General features: G+C 47.8%; 1 protein-coding gene across 1 annotated transcript in view; it reads left to right on the top strand.

Moving 5' to 3' along the window:
- Positions 1-2426: 2426 nt before the first annotated feature.
- The window catches only part of LOC119957311 (semaphorin-4C-like), a 78755-nt gene continuing 59025 nt past the window's right edge, over positions 2427-22156 (top strand). The window contains 2 exon segments of the mRNA XM_038785173.1: positions 2427-2712; positions 21767-21840. The gene's annotated coding sequence lies outside the window, so the exon portion shown is untranslated.

Below are 22156 nucleotides of genomic sequence, written 5' to 3'. Positions count from 1 at the left end.
CCCCAGCGGCCAAGTGGTGAAATACTTATTCATTTTTTTAAAATTTAGAGTACCCGATTCTTTTTTTTTCCGAATTAAGGGGCAATTTAGAGTGGCCAATGCATCTGCCCTGCACATCTTTTTGGGTTGTGGGGCTGAGACTCACGCAGACACGGGGAGAATGTGCAAACTCCATATGAACAGTGACCCGGGCCTGGGATCGAAACCGGGTCCACGGCGCTGTGAGGCAGCAGCACTAGCCACTGTGCTGTTCCCTGCAGATGGTGAAATATACGACTTGCTGTTGTTGTGCTGAGCATGCAGACCAGGAAAGGTGCCAATCCGTTTCCACGTGTACTCTGCCCAGATACCCGTCTAAGCTTGAGGCTGTGATGAGGGTTGCTCCTGAGGTTTGGATAATTCACAGTGATCCCCCGATCCATTGATCCTTGCTGGAAACCTTCTGTGGACATTAGGATGGGAACTGGGCTGAGTTTGGCTGTCTTAATGTTCAGGTCAAGCAGAGCGCTGAAATGCAGAGTGTAGGCTCACCTGCAGGCTCGTCATTGGATACCAGAGGGAGCCTGATTCATAGATCATAGAATTTACAGTGCAGAAGGAGGCCATTCAGCCCATCGAGTCTGTACCGGCTCCTGGAAAAAGCACCCTACCCAAGGTTAACACCTCCACCCTATCCCCATAACCCAGTAACCCCACCCAACACTAAGGGCAATTTTGGACACTAAGGGCAATTTATCATGTCCAATACACCTAACTTGCACATCTTTGGACTGTGGGAGGAAACTGGAGCACCCGGAGGAAACCCACGCACACACGGGGAGGATGTGCAGACTCCGCACAGACAGTGACCCAAGCCGGAATCGAACCTGGGACCCTGGAGCTGTGAAGCGATTGTGCTATCCACAATGCTACCGTGCTGCCCTTGCTGTAGAGTAAGACATAACCTGGTGAAGACTGGAATGGGTATATCCAGACCATAGAACATTCAACATAGGGTTTGTTGCAGGTAATGTCTCTTCAGTGTCCTGGATATTCAATCCAAAATACATCCAATTTACAATGTGTTCTTTGAGAATAGAGTAATTTATGTAGATTAGAGGTTGGTTTAGCACAATGGGCTTGTAATGCAGAACCAGGCCAGCAGCGCGGGTTCAATCCCCGAACAGGCGCCGGAATGTAGCGACTAGGGGCTTTTCACAGTAACTTAATTGAAACCTACTTGTGACAATAAGCGATTATTATTATTATAGATGATTCAATCCTGAGAATATGAAATGAAAGTGAAATGAAAATCGCTTATTGTCACGAGTAGGCTTCAATGAAGTTACTGTGAATATGCGGTATAATGTACATCTGACACCTCCCATCGTCACCTCCCAACTCTGCTCACCTCTCCTAAAATTTCCTTTGCAAATCCCTTCACTATGGTTGCCATCCTACCCATTGAGATTATCCCAGTTTAGCTCACCAGTGGCCTTTTCGGCAACTGTGGTTTGTTCTTGACGCGAGGTTTTGCAAGATGGTTATGTTTTAAACTGCCTCCATTAATTCAAGAGAAAATGGAGAAGTGGAGATGGGCATGTGAGCTGCCTCTTGTTCTTCCTGTTGAGAAGCCCATGTGACCTGGTTGCCATGGCTGGGGTCAAGGCCTGTTGAAAGCAAAGTGCCAATTTTGGCCACATGGAGACAAAAGGGTCAGACTGGTGGACTTGCTGAGTGACCCTGTACAGAGAGGAAGACAGGAAAATAATGTGAGCCGTCAGCAGCAGAGGAAAAGACTGCTTTCTATTGGCTCCAGGCAGGATGCTGGTGGGAGAGACAGGATCTGTGGATATTTAAGTACATGGGCAGATTTGCCCTGGTGTGGGCAGGGGAAGGAATTGTTGTTGCTGGCAGTAAGTTGAAAAATGAATATGAAAATCGCTTATTGTCACAAGTAGGCTTCAAATGAAGTTACTGTGAAAAGCCCCTAGTCGCCACATTCCGGCGCCTGTTTGGGGAGGCAGCAATCGAACTGTGCTGCTGGCCTGCTTGGTCTGCTTTCAAAGCCAGCGATTTAGCTGTGTGCTAAACAGCCCCTGTTCACGGATTCTCCAAAGATTGAGGGGGAAAGATTTTAACTGGATGGACACTGGACTCCCTCCCTCCCTTCTCTGTGTTATTTCTCCATTTTCCTCCCAGAACTTCAATCAAACTAAAAATCAAATTGGGGCCGGCCAAGCTGAGGGGGTCTCAGGGGAATCAATCCTCTCCCGGATTATGGGCTGAGGGACACCGGAGGGGAGCGGTTTGGCATTGCAGTGATGCAGGAGGGATAGATGATTGAGAAGGGCTGAAGGGCCGCCCGCTGTGCAGATTGCTGAGTCTCTCTCTCTCTCTCTGGTGCACTGTCTCTTTAAATGGGCGCGGACGGCTGGGAGGTGGATCAGAGGCTGCGCGGGGGAAGGAGAACAAGTTGGCAAAGAGATTGGAGGAGGGAGTGAGAGAGGGACAAGGATTATCGTGTGTTTGCAGGGGAGAAGGATGTGTTGAGAGAGAGGGGGAAGAGACTGGGCTTTCTCAGGTTTGGGCGAGTGAACAATAGCGTTTGAAACATCTGCTCGGTTTGGAGGCTGCTGTCTGCTGGGGGGGAATCTCCATCCAGCTGCTCTCCCCTCCCCTCGCCGAACCTCTGCTGCCCCTCAGAGAGAGAGATTGGAGCCGGCAATTCGGGTAAGGAGCAACAATCCGCGCTTGTGTACCCACTGAGACACACACACACCCCGGGTTTCTTCATCAAAATACACTACAGCTGCTTTGGAAAAGAATGTGTGGCACAGCTTTGCATTTGGGACATATTGTGTTGAGTGGTGTTTTTGAGTATGTGGTTTGTGTGATTGGATTCAATGATTCCCCAATGTGGAGCCAATCTCTTTAATTGGATCAGGACAATGAAACAGTAAAAGCAATGGGCGAGAGAGAGGCGACCCACAAGACTGGAGCCCGTTTCTAAATTCTGTTTTCCCATCTCATCCCGCCCTATTGTTCTTTATCTTTCTCACCAGCAGCGTGTGTGTGAGTTTTTAAATGGGTGTTGGCTTGTTGGGGTGGGGGGGAGGAGAGTTGGTCCAGTTTCCTGGGGACCCCCAGCCTCTTTCCCTTTTTGGGGAAATAATTATTGCGCTGATCTCTCCAAACGCCGGGAGGGAGGGATTGGGAGGGGGTGGAATCCAGCAGATAAAATGGAGCCAGAGAGTGAGACACGAAATAAGATGTGTACAGATTGACCGGGAGCTTGGTCAAGAGGTTGTGGTGAAATAATTGTGTGTTTTGTTGCTGCTCAGAAGGATTAACAGAGAGCTGTGCCCTACCCCTCAATTCTCCGTGTGTGTGTGTGTAACACCTATTGTCTCATCTACATAATATTTGTGAATCTAGCAGTCACTCAGATACTACAACAAGGCGGTGTTTTCCTCCGTTTTCCTTGTCTACACACACATACACGCACAAAGGGCTTTTTACTGAAATGTGTAAAGAGCTTTGAAGGTTGTTATTAAAGGTTGTTTTGTGTGCGAGGAGGAGAGCTGGGGTGTGCTGCCTGGAGGAGGATCTTTGGTAACTTCAATCCGGCTGTTTTGTTTCAAAAGTGCGTGTGACGCAAATTCATTTTAAAGGGGTCGGTAGTGTGTGAACAATCTTGCCGAGTCCACACAATGCAGGGTTTGGGGTGTCGCCAGTCTGAAATGCTGTGGGTAGTGGGGCACTGTTCCCATTTTACGGCCGTGGGTTGGAAGCCGGGTAGAAATCTTTCAGTGTCAGACCCTCTCCAAGGAACTGGGAGATGGATTACTACTGGAAGCTGGATTTCCAAAGTAAAGCTCTCATCTTGAGGTTCCCAGGTCAGGGATGGCACACTAGATCTGACCTTGGGTGACCGTGTGGAGATGTTCTCCCCTTGTCTGCGTGGGTTTCATCTGGGTGCCACAGTTTGCTTACAGTCTTAAGGATGTGCAGATTAAATTGATTGGCTCTGCGAGATTGGCCCTTTGTGTCCAAAAGATGTGCAGGTTAGGTGGGGATTCGGGGCTATGGGGAGGGAGTGGGTCTAGAGAGGGTCTACAGGCCCAATTGGCCGACTCCTGCATTGTGAAGATGGTGAAATATGACTCCAGTATGACATTTCATCGGAACTCATGTGCTGTAAAGAAGAATCAGATTGGAGTTGGAACATGAACTGCACTTCTCGCTCCAGCACAGTTGTGATCTCCAGCACTTTCTCAAGCATCTGCAGTACTTTTTGCTTTTCCTTGTGTACCTGCCATCAAGGAATCTCATTTAAATATTGGAAAGACATTGTCTTCAGTCCCCAACACACACTCCTGTCTGTGCAACAACCCCATCCCCCTCTCCTGGTTCACCAAAGCTGCTTGTGATCTTGGTGTTCTAAAAGTGACCCCCAAGATCAGCCCCCTCCCTCATATCTTTTCACGTCTGTGCCATCGCCCGACTGCCCACCTCGGCTAATCCGCTGCTGAAACCCTCACTCGTGTCTTTGTCACGTTCTAAACTTGACTATTCTAAAGTTTACTACCCTGGCCAATCTTCCATTTTCCGATTTCTAGTTTGGATTATCCAAACCTCTGCTGCAACATTTTCCCCCCGGAAGCAATCGAATTTCCCCCTCTCCGACTATCCCGATCAAACCCACCTCCACCCTCCCAGGAAGCCAGTAACTTTCTTTCCCACATTACTGTTGCTCAGTTTGCCAGTTATTCTCGACCTGTGCCCATCTGATCCTCCCAATGCTCTCTTGGCTGGGAGCAGTTTCTCATCACCCATCCTGTCCACACCTGTCTGAAGTTCTCCACCGCATCTCGTCTCAACCCTCCTCCCTCCAAGGAAAACAGTCTGAACCTCTCCTAATGTACCCGAGAGACAGCGCTGTGGGCAGACCTACACGGAGACTGCAGAGTATCAAGGAAGCAACTCGCCATCACTTTCTCGAGGGACAATTGGGGATGGACGATAAATGCTGGGTGAGCCAGCAAAACCAACATCTAGGAAATTGGAGATGGTCCCATTTAGCGATTAGAAGTACAAAACAGTATGGCTCATATCTGGAGCAAATTTCTCCCAGGGCAGGGACAGCATGGGGTTAGATGCAGAATCCCAACGGTGGGCAGGGGTTAGATGCAGAATCCCAACGGTGGGCAGGGGTTCGATGCAGAATCCCAACGGTGGGCAGGGGTTCGATGCAGAATCCCAACGGTGGGCAGGGGTTCGATGCAGAATCCCAACGGTGGGCAGGGGTTCGATGCAGAATCCCAACGGTGGGCAGGGGTTCGATGCAGAATCCCAACGGTGGGCAGGGGTTCGATGCAGAATCCCAACGGTGGGCAGGGGTTCGATGCAGAATCCCAACGGTGGGCAGGGGTTCGATGCAGAATCCCAACGGTGGGCAGGGGTTCGATGCAGAATCCCAACGGTGGGCAGGGGTTCGACGCAGAATCCCAACGGTGGGCAGGGGTTCGACGCAGAATCCCAACGGTGGGCAGGGGTTCGACGCAGAATCCCAACGGTGGGCAGGGGTTCGACGCAGAATCCCAACGGTGGGCAGGGGTTCGACGCAGAATCCCAACGGTGGGCAGGGGTTCGACGCAGAATCCCAACGGTGGGCAGGGGTTCGACGCAGAATCCCAACGGTGGGCAGGGGTCAGACGCAGAATGCCAACGGTGGGCAGGGGTCAGACGCATAATGCCAACGGTGTTATTGTGCTCCAATCTCAGAGACCCATTGCTCCCTGCACTTCAAACTCATCGGATCTTTGAGTGAGGTTACTGGATTGGGGCAGTTTTGTGATTTCAGGAGCTGTGTTGAGTTCCTCCCATGCCTGATTGGTAAAGCAGTGGACTTGTCTCCCAGCTCACCTGCGCTGATGTAAATCCTCTTCCAAACTGACCCCCGCCAACCAATCACCTTCTCAGTTGTTCATATTTTTGAAAAGAAGTGTTATGAAGATTTACTCTTGGCTCAGAAGGCTACTGAAAGTAATTTCTGATGCTACCACTCCCCGAGTGGTTGCTGTTTATTCAGTGCCAATCCACTGGCTGCCAGCGTTCTCCTCACCAATAGCACTTGCTTCTGACTTGACGGAACAGAGCATTAACGGACTAAAGCATCCACTGTTTGGAGTCCACGTTTCCATTGCCCTCGGCTGGGTGTCTATATCTCACTGTGTTAACCCACACTCTGCTGGATGCTGGCTTTCATGTACCAGTTTACAGGAAACCTTTCCCGCCTTTGATGCTGGCTCGTGGCCCTGGCTGGGTGACTGAATAAATGTCCTCATTCTGGTATTGAAAGGCCAAGGGTTTGCTTGATTGATTCAAGCATCACACCCAAGTGGAATTTGTAATCTGATGAAGAATGTTCCAAACTGATTTAAAAAAAAAAAAAAAAATTTAGAGCACCCAAATTTTTCCAATGAAGGGGCAATTTAGCGTGGCCAATCCACCTACCCTGCACAGGGGCAGCAGGGTAGCATAGTGGTTAGCATAAATGCTTCACAGCTCCAGGGTCCCAGGTTCGATTCCCGGCTGGGTCACTGTCTGTGTGGAGTCTGCACGTCCTCCCCCTGTGTGCGTGGGTTTCCTCCGGGTGCTCCGGTTTCCTCCCACAGTCCAAAGATGTGCGGGTTAGGTGGATTGGCCATGCTAAATTGCCCGTAGTGTCCTAATAAAAAAGTACGGTTAAGGGGTTACGGGTATAGGGTGGATACGTGGGTTTGAGTAGGGTGATCATGGCTCGGCACAACATTGAGGGCCGAAGGGCCTGTTCTGTGCTGTACTGTTCTAATTCTAATTCTAATCTTTGGGCTGTGGGGGTGACACCCACACAGATACGGGGCGAATGTGCAAACTCCACGGACGGTGATCCAGGACCAGGATCGAACCCGGGACCGTGGCGCCGTGAGGCAGCAGTGCTAACCGCTACGCCACCGTGCCGCCCTGTTCCAGACTGATGACTACAATGTGGATTTGACGACATGTACGTCGGGAAGATTTGGCAATTCATTGAGCTGAGGTTTGGTTTAGTGATGAGAGAAAGCCCGGCAGTCTTTCAGCTGAAGGGTTTCCACCTGTGCTGGCCACCCTGGAAGCATCAGCCTTCTTCCCCAGCATTAGGCAGAAGGCAATGACAGACACATCAATTCACAACTTGTGCCGCTCAGGAAGATCCCTGCGCAGAAACCCATTATTGGCCCAGCAGCTCCCTGCCCGCATTCACGCTCCACGTTGAACAAAGTCCTCACGTCAGCAGGCCTAACTATTCCTTTCGCCCTCCAGCACACGCTGTCAACTACTCCATGTGGAGGGCAGCAGGGTGGTGCAGTTGCTAGCACTGCTGCCTCACGGCACCGAGGTCCCAGGTTCGATCCTGGCTCACCCACACTGTCCGTGTGGAGTTTGCAAATTCTCCCCGTCTTTGCGTGGGTTTCGCCCCCGCAACCCAAAGATGTGCAGGGTAGGTGGATTGGCCATGCTAAATTACCCCTAAATTGGGAAAAAATGAATTGGGTACTCGAAATTTATATTTAAAAAAAATACTCCATGTGGCAGTGAGTTTGGTGCAGCTGAGTGAAGAAGTGGCTCCAGAATTCCCTACTGGATTAAATAATTGATAATGTGGCAATGCTGGCACATGGGGTTCTGAGCTAAGCCAGCAGCGATGGACATCACCTCCACCTGGGGCTTGGAAGTGGACTCTTCTTTCTTCTGCCTCCAGGAAGCACCTTCTTTTGTTTTTGGAATTTGTTTTGTTACTCTGAAAGTGCTTTAAATACCAGTTGTTCAAGGAGTTGCCTAACTGCAGGATATTATCTGTGTGGCCTTGTGGCTGGTGAATTCAGCCCTTGGCTAAGAGTTAATTGTCCATCGAGGGAGTGATGATACCACTCCAGATCAAACATGGGGCAACCCTGTGCGGACTACCATTGCAGGGAGAGGGATTGAACTCCTGCCATTGACCTGATTCTGCATGACTTGCTGACCAACCAAACAAACCTGCCCCCCTCTCTCTCCCTCTCCCTCTCTCTCTCTCTCTCTCTCTCACACACACACACACACAGCTCAGACCTCTGGAGGGCCCAACCTTTCTCGTTTCTGAAGTGTCTGATTGCCTGTAAAGTGATTTGGGATGTTCAAGGGTTGTAAAAGGTGCGCAAATCATCTTGTGTTTAAAAAAAAAAAATGCTTGCTTGTGGATCTCATGGATTGCGTGAGCATTCCAAAGGAGTTGGTTCTATTGTAAAAAGCCCCAGCTAATCCTGTTTCGTTTTACAGCACGTTTGTGCCATTGTTAGGCAGAGTTGCGAATGATTCACCAGGTTCTGTTGATTCAACTGTGAATGTGCCTTTTAATGTGTTTTTTAAGTTACTGAATCACCAGTTTATTTGCGCTTCCTAAATCCCTGTGCCCTCCAGTCTGAGGGGTGGGGAGGGAACTGGTATTTAAGAGCATGTTGGTTGGCATGGGGGGGGGGGGGGGTTGAAAGGGGCAATGGTGTCCGAGCAAGGGAAGGAGAGAAAATAATGTTTAATAGCTGTAGTGGGGGGACTGGAGAAGCTAGTGTGAGAGAGAGACTGGAATGCATGGTAGCTTTCTCGAGATTGTTCCTGGAAGTGTCCTGCTGATTTTCTAATTGCGCGGAAGAAAATTGTCTTCTTGAGTGCAGGCACACATCAGTTCCCGACTGGGGTAAGAGAAGCCTATCCAGAAACATCTCACAACCGCTGGGTTAATATCATCGGCGCAGCCTCGGCTACACGGGGTCTTCAGCAGGGAACATTTTTCTAAACACCACATCTCTGCATCTTTGCTTCAATCCGGTGATTGCTTCCTTGCACTGGAAATTGAGTCTCGTCAGTTAGACATTACCATCAGCACTGTTCTGGGACCACACCCATCTCCAGTCCTATTTTGGTCAATTGTTAGCTCACTTTTTGCTCTCTGTCACTGACCAGATGGACTGAATTGTCTCCTTCTGCGCTGTTAAAAGATTGAGAGTCACTGTATCACCATCAGTTTTTGCTGCTTTACTGTGTCCCAGCATCTTTACAGTGAAGCTCCTTATCCTTTGTTTTCACTTCCTGCTGCCTTTGTCACTAATTACTACTCTATTTACATGCTCATCTCTTGTGCTCAGGCTATTAATACCTCGTAAGTCCGAATAAATTACACTCCAGGCATATTTCACGCGAGCAACATTTGCGTCAGTGCAGTTTTCGTGCTCCTGCTGTACCTGCCCAATGTGAAAACATGAAGTTTGCAGGGAAATCTGATTTGGATTTCGTGCAGCACAGAGCGGTCTTTCTCCCTGTGATTGGAGGCTGGCCTTAAAGGAGACCATTCAAACCCTATCTGACCCACACCCCATCTCTGTCGGTGACTTCAGTCTTTCCCATTGCCTCCAGCCCTGCGAGTTTATTTCCCTCACGTTCCCATCTCATTTCCTTTTGAAATCCTGACCGGTTTGGGTCACAATCAATAGCTTTGTGAAAGGTCTTTCTCCCGCCTCCCTGCTTCCCATGCCTCAAAACTTGCATTTGTGTCTCCTCAACCTTGTACCACCAGCAAAATTTCCACTTTGTCTAAACATCTCAATTTTGTGTCTCACTCAACATATTTCTCTCTTTATTCCCCTTGACTCAACACAGAACAAGCTGAGTTTCCAAACCTTAACTCGCCCCAACAACCCGGCTCCAAGGTTCCTCCACAGTGGCACAAGTGGTTCGCACTGCTGCCGCTCAGCTCCAGGGACCCGGGTTCAATTCTGGCTTCGGGTCACTGTCTGTGTGGAGTCTGCACTTTCTCTTTGTGTCTGCGTGGGTTTCCTCCAGGTGCTCCGGTTTCCCCCTACAGTCCAAAGATGTGTGGGTTATGTGGATTGGCCATGCTAAATTGCCCCGCAGTGTCCAGAGGTTCGACGGGGATCGGGTGAAGGCATGAGCTTAAGTGGGGTGCTCTTTCCAAGGGCCTGTCAGACCTGATGGCCCAAATGGCCTCCTGCACCGTAAATTCTATGACCCTGGCATTCATCAAGTTTGCTGAGCGCAAGCGGACCAGGTTGTAGTTTTCAGGTGCCATTACTAAATCACTTCCTCTTGCTGCTGTTCTCCACTGCTGGGAGTTACAGACTGCTTGTAATAAGCAATGAAGTCCCTAGGACTGCTACATGCAAAAACAACAGCTAGCATCAGGGCAGGAGTAACTCTATCTGACATTAAGCCGTGTCTTTGGACATGTGTATTCTGCCGAATGAATCTGTGGAAGTTACTGTGATGCCTCACTTTGATATAGGTGCAGGCCTACTTGTGTTACTAAACACTCTGTGCCCCAAAAGCATTATTCATTGCCTTAACTCTTGTGAGCCATAACAAGTAGATTTAATTGTGAAAGCTAGTGTGTCTTGTCAGACAATTGCCGGGTTGTGGAGTGACTGGTTAAAGGGATCCTGCGTGACAGAGACACAAAGCCATCATGTTCAGCCCTGTGCTTATTTTCTCAAACTTGTTTTTGCATTCAATTCGCTGTGTTCCACTTGGATTTTTTCGTGCCCATGCATCGCTCTCCTCCTCCCTCACTCCTTCAGTGTTAAAGGCTGCCGTACGATTCCACATAGCTGTGTGCCCTGTTCAATATACAACTTGGAAAATGGTTAAGAGTGAAGCTATTTTCACCTTGGAAGGAATCCAGCTTGCATTGTACAACATGGGATTGAAAAGGTTAAGCTTTTATATAACAAGGTGCATAAACCTGATTTAATAGTCCCTTGAGCTTGGTAGGTTGAGGTATGATCTAATCATGTTTCAAGTGCTGAAGGGATTCAGTGGGCACCATCCATAGGAACTCTGGGTGAAGGGAATCTAAAACCAAGAGGCACAAACTTTAAATTGGAGTTGGGCCACTCGGGAATGAAATCAGGAAACCCTTTTGAGACAAAGGGTAGGCAAAATCTAGCACTGACTCCCCCACATATGCTGCGTGTCTGAGGTCAATTGAAGCCTTCAAGCCTAAGAAATAGATCCTCATTTGGGTCAGAATATCAAGTGATAGGGAGAAAAGAAGATCAATGGACTTCAAGTTGTGGATCACGCGATTTAATGAAAATCAGTTTTATCATATCCAGACCAAACTCCTCCAAGTCACTCACCATCCTGACTTGGAAATATATCACCATAACTACCCTCCCTGATAGCACTGTGGGTATACGTATACGACATGGCCCTGCAGCAGTTCAAGAAGATAGCTCACCAGCATATTCTCAAGGGGCAATTAAGGATGGGCAATAAATGTTGACCTAGCCAGCAAAGAATCTATTTTTAAAAAACAAACCCTTGGGCACATGTATTTACCAGCAGAGAGCACTGAATGATTATTACAAATGGATACTCTTGGGGTGGCGCAGTGGCTAGCACTGCTGCCTCACGGCGCCCAGGAACTCCGGTTCGATCCTGACTCTGGGTCACTGTCCGTGTGGAGTTTGCACATTCTCCCCATGTCTGCGTGGGTCTCGGGCCCGCAACCCAAAGATATGCAGGGTAGGTGGATTGGCCAGCAGGAGTCTGGGGTGAAAAGCAAATCTCTTTTTCCCCCCCCCCCCCCATCCTCCTCTACACTCAGATTCCTTGTGAAGATTGCTGATATGAAATCCCTCCTTCAATCTGTGACTTGCTTTATTCTTCAGTAATAGAACAGCCATTGCAGACTGTAATGTTTAACATGTGCAGAGGGATGTGAAACAAAAGCCACCTTGTTGGAGATGTCTGTAAGTAATCAGTCGCGAGTGGTTTGCTTTCACTGGGATTTATGCGCGGGCTCGTTTCAGACCCTTTCTCCTCTCCCAGTTTTTTTTTTACCCTTGAACCATTTTTTGATCAGGACATTGTGCGTTCATTTCTTGCCTCAAGTTCAGACAGATGTGCTCGGCAGCTGCATCAGCGCATGTTGAGTGGCCGAATGTCAAGTCCATTCCCCTCTTCCTGTGTTACTGATGCCGAGTCATGCCAGCTCAATGCCTGTTGTATGTCCATCCTGCTCTCTCAGCAGCTGGCTTGGGTTTCTGAGTGAGTGGGTTGAAGCGTATAATCGGACGTGCAAGAAATTCAATAAAATAAAATGCCAATGATTCCCTGCTGTAAATGTACCAGAGCATTTGTGAAACAGATCGCCCTGCCTCTGAAGAGGGAGAACGCATTTCCCCAAGTGATTATATCCAGCAGGTTCATAATTCAGTCAAAATGTATAATAAAGTAATTGTTAAAAGCAGGATCAAGTTACAGGCTTGGATGAAATCGAGGGGTAGGGGCAGTGCACGTGAGCAGTAATGGGAGTTACGGGCTGAGGTTCAGAGCTTTGTGAGCAGGATATTGAATTGAAACAGTCAGTAGAAGGCTGATATTTAATAAATGCATTTGGCTTGGTGTTGATAAGGATGGATAGCTTGTGCTTCGACACCTGAAAAACCAAAAGGTGAGCCATGTTGGCCAGAGGTGCTCTGTTTTTGTTTATAAATTTAGAGTACCCAATTCTTTTTTTTTTCCCCAATGAAGGGGCAAATTAGCGTGGCTAATTCCCCTATCCAGCGCCTCTTTGGGTTGTAGGGGTGTGACCTATGCAGACACGGGGAGAATATGCAAACCCCACAGTGACCCGGGGCCAGGATTGAAACAGGTCCGTGGTGCCGTGAGGCAGCAGTGCTAACCACCGTGGTTCCCTAAGACCTGCTGTTTGGGGGAAAGCTCTCACTCCTGGGGCACTGGAGAGAACGGTGAAGGAGTGCCAACACTCCCAGTTGTCACTCCTGTGACAGCGTACAATTTGAGTAGCATTTTCTATGAGAGCAAGTTAGAAGCTTGCACTGACAGTCTATTAAACAAAGCTGCCGCCTCCTGAAGCAAACTCCAGTCTGCTAGAAACTGTTGCAAGTGCTGAGCACGGCAGGCAGCATCTGTGCATAGAAACATTTCAAGTTAATGACCCTTCCTCTGAACAGGCAATGACACCTGAAACATTTTTCAACAAGAGCCATCATCCTGAAACATTAACTGTTTCTCTGCAACACCCCACAACCCTTCACTGTCAAATGTCCTGCAATCTTCGTGTAATCTGTGTTCAGTGCGACTGCCAGTCCTGTGGTTGCTACTATTTTGTGTATGGATTAGTCTCTCGTTCACTATCCAGGGTACAGTGCGTTGTGTTTACAGAGCGGTGCTTCCTGTAATACTAGAAATACAAGTTTGTCTGAAGCAACAGGTCTTGCAGGAGGCCAAGCTTTTTGTTGACAACACCTCCTGTCATTAGGTTTGTTGTAAACCACATTGAAGCTTGACACATGCTGGTGATGTTGCGGTAACTTGGTTTGAGTAATCTCCCAGAAGCTCTCCACCGATACCTCGTGGCTAGGCCAATGCGTTCACTGACACATTTGGAAAGCCAATGTAGACCTGTGTGGCTGCAGTACTATTCCTCACCTTCCCTGTTGTTTCCCAGATAGCACTTCCTCATATATGCAATGCCAGACAGTGGCAGCAAGTGTTGGCCGAGTATTCACCTTTTGAGGGCAGAGTAGTTGCTCCTCCCTAATGTCGACATGTTCCGTGTCAAGGTTGTGGAGTCCAGCATTGGGAACCTCGCCCTTCAGTTGGTCAAGGTGCAGCATCTCAGCCACTGTCCCACCTGGGTACAATGTAAAGATGGCAGCTGCAGCATTGTGATTGACTTGGCTTTGGCCTTGACCACCTTGTCCAAGTTGAGCCACTGCTGAATATTTACTGGTTTTAGGTTGGTGGATTTGGGGTGCTGAGGCAATATCGTACAGAGCTTTCAGCCTGTTTTGGGTTTGTGGTCTCTTTGTGTAGAGTGCATCTCTTCTCTTCATTTTCCCAATCAGATCAGCGAGCTTCATCTCCTTCTGGGCAGCAGGCCCAGTTCACTGACGAGTGTTCAGCCTGAACTGGGTATTGCCGACTTGGGTTGCTGAGCACTTGCTGCATGATGATGCCTGAAGCATAAACCAGGGACTTGTGATGATGTGTACATACCGCAGGTAGTTGTTGGGAGTCCTGTTTGTAACCAATTTGTACCAATGGAACATGCCTAGTTAATTAGTAATTTCTTATTAACACCTTTCAACTTAATCACGATTATGGTCGGGAATTGTACATTGAAAAGGTAATGCATGTGATCTGCCTCGGCCTACTACACTCCAGGTCAAATAGCGTAAAGCTCCCTCTGCTCTGTCCCTTGAAATACTCCCAGGACAGCACGGGGTTAGATACAGAGTACAGCTCCCTGTAATATCGCCCCAAAAGCATACCTTTGTTCGAACCTTTCGTCCCTTGACCCCACACTTCCTACACCAGTCATACAATGTGCTCCGAGTCTTGATGCTACATTTAGGATAATTTGGTGCTGTCCCTGTGAAGAGTATGGTTGATTTTGAACTGTGTTTTTATTGTATTATGGGCCAGGGTTTAGAGAACCCCAAAGTGTATCATGGCGTTCACCTGACCCAAACCTTTTAATAGATTGTGGTATGGGGAGCACATGGCCCACTCTACAGGTGTGGTACAGCAGAAATGGACAAGTTTTAAAAAATTTAGATAACCCAGTATTTTTTTCCAATTAAGGGGCAATTTTAGTGTGGCCAATCCACCTACAATGTACATTTTTGGGTTGTGGGGGCGAAACCCACGCAGACATGGAGAATGTGCAAACTCCACACGGACAGTGACCCAGAGCCGGGATCGAACCTGGGACCTCAGCGCCGTGGGGCAGTTGTGTTAACCACTAGGAGACCGTGCTGCCTGACAAGTATTTTTTTAAAGCAAAACAATGGTTATTCTATGAACTCAAGTTAACCTTTTTAAAACATAGTGAAAATTTTAGCAACCATCAATTCAAATACAACCCCCAAAGACTACAACACTAAGTAATCCTTTTAAGTTTTCCTTTTAACATCCATACGACTTAAAAACAAAACCTTTAACAGAAGCACATCAGGTTAAAGTCACTACTGAAAACATTTATAATTCTGATTTCACCAAATGATCAAGACATAGTCTTTTGATGGCAGAGAGAACAGCAGTATACCTGCTTGGTCTGGCTTCAGCTCCAACACTGAAAACGAAACTCAAATACACCCTGCAGAAAACAGCCTAAAACGAAAGTAAGAAGCTGACAGACAGCCCAGCTCCACCCACACTCTGACATCACTGATAAACACTCATTTCTTAAAGGTACTCTCACATGACAATTGATCGTTTTGATCAATTTTGTTTATGGCAGACACAGAAGTCCAGTCAGGTGTAAGTGAGGACATGAAGCATGATTTAAAAGGGTTGGACAGCAGACTGAATGGAGCCCTCCTTAATTACAACTGACAGGATTCATGATTGCTGAAAGCTGCAATTTACTTTTATATTCTTCCGCTTTCCTTCCCTCCCCTTGTTGTTTGCTGCTGGATTTGGATTCTAGGGGGCTGGCAATCATCTGGTAACCTCGCACAAGGTGGCCATTCATGAGGCACGAACCTCGGGGCTAAGTGGTGACTGGCTATGCCACTAAAGTCGTGTCTTAGTAAAAAAGGAACAGAGCAAGTGGAGGAGAGGAAATTGGAAACTGGGAGAGGGGGCTGAGAAATTGGGCTCTAATTCTAAATTGAGGATGTGTGCGTGGCCAGTGCTACAATTACCAATTGTAAGGGTGGGTACCATTGATAACTACTCTATCCGACTTGAGGCATTATCAGCTTACCTGAGGAGTGGTTGAAAGTAGGTTAATCTCCAGCAAGAGCCTACATTTGTATATCACCTTTAACACAGGACAACTTCCCAAGATGTGTCACAGGAATATTGCCAAACAAAACTTGTCACTGACTGAGATAGATCAGAGGACCAAAAACCTGATGAATGACACGATGGGAAGTGACGGAAAGAGAGAGAGAGAGAGGATGACAGCAGTGCAGGACAAGTGGGGATAAACAAGAGGCTAGAGTTTGAGTCCAAAAACCTGCATGAAGTGGGGAGGACTAGTCGGTCGCCATTGTGGGTTCTGTCCATTTCCATTAACCCCTGCTAAAAGTGTATGTACATCTGGACATTATTCTGAGAGTCTGGGTCTCAATGCCATGCTGCCATTCTTTCTCTCAGCTCACAGAAAAGTCGTTCGGAGGCTGTGCGGTTCCTGGAACAGTGCAACAGGATGACTCGGTTGCTTGAGGGGCTGATGAGGCCAGCAAATAATTGGCCAGGAAACATTTTTAAACCAGTAGTGATGCTAGGTTGTGCTTTTATTTTTTCAAGCTTGAATGATTGCACTCATAAAATGAAAAAACAAAGCAGGCACATCCTGTGGGAAAGCTGAAATGAGATTTTCTGAAGTCATCCAACACCGGTCTCTTGTTTGTTCCCATTGATTAAATCTGGGATTGTCATGATTTAGATAAAGGCCCCCTCACGAACCTTGATGCAGTTCCCGCAGTCCTGGATGTGGCTGTGACGCGAGTCCGGTCTCCCGGGACATCTGGCCATCAGCAGGGATAGCTGCAGCCAGCTGTTTGTGGCACTTGGATGGGTTGAATGCTGGTTACAGCAGTCATGCAGCATAGAACATAGAACAGTACAGCACAGAACAGGCCCTTCGGCCCTCGATGTTGTGCCGAGCCATGATCACCCTACTCAAACCTATACCCGTAACCCAATAACCCCCCCCCCCCCCCCCCAACCCAATAACCCCCCCCCCCCCCTAACCTTACTTTTTAGGACACTACGGGCAATTTAGCATGGCCAATCCACCTAACCCGCACATCTTTGGACTGTGGGAGGAAACCGGAGCACCCGGAGGAAACCCACGCGCACACGGGGAGGGCGTGCAGACTCCGCACAGACAGTGACCCAGCCGGGAATCGAACCTGGGACCCTGGAGCTGTGAAGCATTTATGCTAACCACCATGCTACCGTGCCGCACAGAGAAGTAGGCCATTCAGCCCGAACAGCCCATGCCAGCACGCACGTTACACTCCAGCTCCAACAGCACTGTATATGCTCGACACCCACTAGGATAAAGCAGCCCACTGGATTGGCACCCCTTCCACACACATTTACTCCCTCTACCGCAAACAAACATTGGCAGCAGTGTGTACCATCTGCACAAAGTATTGCAGGCACTCCCTCTCTACCGTCTCGAAGGACAAGGACAGCACATGGGAACAGCGCCACCTGGATGTTCCCCTCCCAAGCGATCACCATCCTGACTTGGAAACAGGGGCAAAATCCTGGAACTCCCTCCCTAATAATACTGTGTGTACCTGCACGACATGGAAAGCAACGGTTCAAGAAGGCAGTTCACCACCACCTTCTCGAAGACAATTAGTGATTGGCAGCAAATGCTGGGAAAGCCAGTGAAACCCAGATTCCACTACCCATCCTTTCTCATGGTAATTCAGGCAGCACCACACTCTCAACCCTGTTCTCTCCTTTCTGCCTAACCCTCACCAAATGCACTCCATTTCCCAGTGGTGAATCCCACAATATAGAGCTTTCTTGTGAATTGCCAATTTCATTCCTACTTTATACTGACAAGCCTCCAGGTTTGCTCTTCCACAAGTGGAAATGTTTGTCTACTTCATCAAACTCCCTTACCGAACTGATTTTGTTGCGAGGATTCCCCAATGGTGCCACCGGGTTCCATTTCCAAAAACACTTTCGAACGCTCTGTCGTCCCCCATCTCTGTCTTTTAGTTTTGAAAAACATTTTCTTTAAGGCATTTTCACATATGTACATAACAAAGAAGAAAAACACAACCAAGTCCGGCTATGTTGTTGAATACTATGCCTGGGTGGATGGTGGATTCCTAAATCCTTTTGTGATGTTTGAATTTCAAATGTTGAGGGTTGGTGGGAGAGAGGAATTGTTGGCCAGGGGATTGACTTTGTATTTATTACCATTGATTATGGGTGTACATTTGGATGAAAATGTGAAAAAGGAGAATAAAAATATTGCTAAAAAACATTCATTGGGGCAGCACGGTGGCCTAGTGGTTAGCACAACCGCCTCACGGCGCTGAGGTCCCAGGTTCGAATCCCGGCCCTGGGTCACTGTCTGTGTGGAGTTTGCACATTCTCCCCGTGTCTGCGTGGGTTTCGCCCCCACAACCCAAAAATGTGCAGAGTAGGTGGATTGGCCACACTAAATTGCCCCTTAATTGGAAAAAATAATTGGGTACTCTAAATTAAAAAAAAAAACATTCATTTTGGGCAAAGGCCATATCCTTCCAGAGAGAATCTGACCATCTTGCCATGACATTCGATGACATTACCATCGCTGAATCCCTTACTTTCTGTATCCTGGGGAGGGGGATTGACCAGAAAATGCTCTGGACAAACAATATTGATAATGTGCCTAGAATAGACTGGGAATCCCGTGGCATGTAACTCCACTCCTGGCTTGCCATAACCCATCGACAAGGCAAAAGTCAGGAGTGTGATGGAATACTCTCCACTTGCCTGGATGAATGCAGCTCCCAACACTCGCCGCTCAAAGCAGCTCCACTTGGTTGGCCCCCTATGGAAAAGCATTCACTCCCTGCTCTCCACTGACGCACAGTGGCAGCCTTGTGTGCCATCTACACAATGTGCTGCACCATCGAGGCTCCTGCAATAGCATCTTCCAAATGCACTATCAGCTTAGGACAAGGGCAGCAGACATGGGAATATCACCACCTGGAAGTTTCCCACCAAACCACACACCATCCTGATATGGATATATATCGGCCGTTCCTTCAACGTAGCTGGGTCAAAATCCTCCAACTCTTTCCCTTTTCCACCCCACCGCAAACAGCACTATGGGTGTACCTACAGCCCAGCGACTACAGCCAGTTCAAGAAGGCAGCTCACCACCTCCAGGACAGTAGCAAATGCTGGCCTAGCCTCTGATGCCCTCATCCCGTGAAACAATTTTTAAACAATTGAACCTTGTGGTTTTCCCTGGCACGTACCCTTAACTTGTGTAGAGGACCACCTTGCTCAATCTGGCTGAACGGACTCTTTGTTCTGTGGTTTAACAGAGTCATCTTGACTTGTCTTCAGGGGGAAAAAGCTGCTTCTGGTCTGTTCAGTAACAGTTGGGAAGAAAACAGTGAAGGAATCGGGTGAGCAATGGCAAGCGATACAAGAGACATGACCGGTGTTGCTTTTGGACAGATCCTCAACCCCTGCGTGCACTCCCAGTGTAAAGTGTGTACTAAGGTGCTCGGCAAGTTAAGCTGCAATGTAACCATGACCCGATTTGATAACCTGTTGTTGCAATGTTCCTAGTTTGATGACCACTGTTTTCATTCTCTTGTCGCAAAGCTATTGTACAAGAATAGAAGGCCCCTTTTTTTTGGACCCTCTGTGCCCCCTTACCTGCAGTGAGAACCCAAACCAGTCTGACAGTCACATGAGGACAGATTGACCATGATCGCTTCTCCTGGCATGGTCAGATATTCACAGGTCACATTCTCCCCGTGTCTGCGTGGGTTTCACCCCCACAACCCAAAGAGATGTGCAGGATAGGTGGATTGGCCATGTTAAATTGCCCCTTAATTGAAAAAAATAATTGGGTACTCTAGATTTATTAAAAAAAAGATATTCACAGGTGCTGCCTGTTTTACTCGTGGGTGAATGTTTGGTCACTGGGACAGCTTTGCAGCAAGAACTTGTCCATTTTGAATCGTGGACTACAGGTTGGCCATCACTCCTGTTAACAATGACCATACAAGGAAGTTTAAATGAGGGAGTTTGTGCTATATTTCCTGTTGTAGCAGATGGCTGGTTAGATGCCAGCTGAAGTATTGTGCTCACTTTTAAGAGCACTGCATTTCAGGAAGGGTGTTTGAGGCCATGGCAAGGGTACAGAAGAGATTTAAAGCAATGGTACTGGTCCTGAATGTGGAGCGATTGACGTAAACTGGGATTGTGTTCTCTCAACCGCTGTGTTGACGTTCAGAATTATGATATAGATTTTGATTGACTAAATGGGGAGAAATTTGCCATAAGGCGATCAGTGGATGCAGGGTTAAGATTAGTGGCAAAGACTTGTGGCAGTAATAAAGCAGAATGTACAACGCACTGCCTGAAAGGTGATAGAAGCACAGTGATAGTGACTGTTACAATGGCATAGGACTTTTCTTTGTAGGAGTATTTAGATCGGTCTTTGAAAGAGTCAGCACGATGGGCCAAATAGCCTTCTGTACTGTATAACCTGGATTTAGACTGGTCCATTTGACGAGAAGTTTTGAGCGACTGTTTTGATGTGGTGTTCTGCACTGCGCGAAGACCAGAAAAACTAGTAGGAAGAACAGGAGTGACCATCAATATCAGATAATGATTCCGAAATCCATCAGGGAACGCATGCGGGAGGAGTGTGTTGACCGAGAGAATGATGAGAATGTGGAACTTTGAAGGAATAAGTGTTGGAGGAGCTGGAGAAGACAACGTGAAAATTAAATTTGCCATTGTCACGAGTAGGCTTTATTGTCACTTATTGTCACGAGTAGGCTTCAATGAAGTTACTGTGAAAATCCCCTAGTCGCCGCATTCCGGCGCCTGTTCGGGGAGGCTGGTACGGGAGTGAGAAAGGAAGTGAAGGAAAAGTAGACCGTGTTAGATGAAGTTTGGTGGAAGGAGGCTTGCGTAGAGCATAAATATTGCCATTGACCAGTTGTGCTGAATGGCTTGTTTCTGTCCAAGGCATTTGACGTGGCAATTATCCAGTGAAATTTTATTTCACGGCAAGAGTTTCTAGGTAACCAAGTTTTTTTTTTTTCTGTTTTTAGATTACCCATTTTTTTTTCAATTAAGGGGCAATTTAACGTGGCCAATCCACCTAACCTGCACATCTTTTTGGTTGTGGAGGTGAATGTGCAAACTCCACACAAGAGTGACCCAGGGTTGGGAGTTGAACCCGGGTCCTCAGCGCCGCAGCCCCAGTGCTAACCAAAGCGGCATCATGCTGCCCTGTCAGATAACAAAGTTGCTGTGCTATAACGGGGAGCCTGCAATTTCTCCACAAGCCAGCCTGTCAGGGTGATGTAATTGTGTACAGGCCATGATCTAATTTACCTACGTTACGCCATGGCGACGAGGGAACATGCCATGATCTAATTTACCTGCATTACACCAGGGTGACGAATGTGGTGGTGAGACTACCCTGGGAGCTTCTGATGGGAATGTCAATGACGAGCAGTTTAATGGTGGCAATGATCTCACTGCTGAGCATTCACTCACTTGGGATTGGAGTGCACCGTTGGGATTTGTGAGAGCTGAACTTGCTATTGGATGTTAACCGTGACAGATCACTGTCGTATCCAGATTGCCTGTCTGTTAACTGTCTTGTCGAGATTGCACCACTGACTAATGTTGGGTTTTGTAACCAACGATATCACCTGGAGTGGTTCGGAGCATGTAATATCTGATCGGGTACGTTGTTTAATTGGTGACACCCGTTGAGCCCAGTGTAGGTTGGTAGAGGCACTCGTGGGTAGCAATCTACATGTCTGACTATGTTAGATGAGAGTTTTGACTTGTCAGGCGCGCTTGGGTTGAATTACTTGACAGTTTTCACAAGAAGTTTGGCCTTGTGGGTGGCTGCTGAGGTTCTTGGTAATTGTAAACGGCCAAGACTTGGGTTCTAAAAGAGTTTGTATTCGAATCTGAAGGTTAACTCATTTTTTTCTTTCCACAGATGCTGCCTGACCTGCTGAGTTTTTCACAATATTTTGGGGGCAGCGTAGAAGCAGATTGCAGGGAGAGATCTGTGTGAGTCCTTGTTTGTATGTTTTACACAACACACAGTGCAATCTTGTGTGTGTGTGTGTGTGTGCGCGTGTCTCTGTGTGTGTGCGCGCGTGTCTCACTGGAGCTTATTTACCTTCCCGGCTCTGTGCCCCTTCTAACATTCTGCACTTGCTCCAGTGCCTCTCCATCCTTTTTAATAATGGGGAGATCAGAATTGCCCTGTACCCCAGGTTAATGTGAGTTGGTCTGAGACTGAAGCTCACCCCATACTTGGTAAAATTGTTCTTGCAGCAGCAAGAGGGAGGGATACAATTACTAGAATGGGACCAGGGGCTTA

Source organism: Scyliorhinus canicula, chromosome 26 (assembly GCF_902713615.1).
Source record: "Scyliorhinus canicula chromosome 26, sScyCan1.1, whole genome shotgun sequence".
Classification (NCBI taxonomy): Eukaryota; Metazoa; Chordata; class Chondrichthyes; order Carcharhiniformes; family Scyliorhinidae; genus Scyliorhinus; species Scyliorhinus canicula.
Note: the sequence above shows the minus strand (reverse complement) of the source record. Positions and strands in the feature narration are given on the sequence as shown.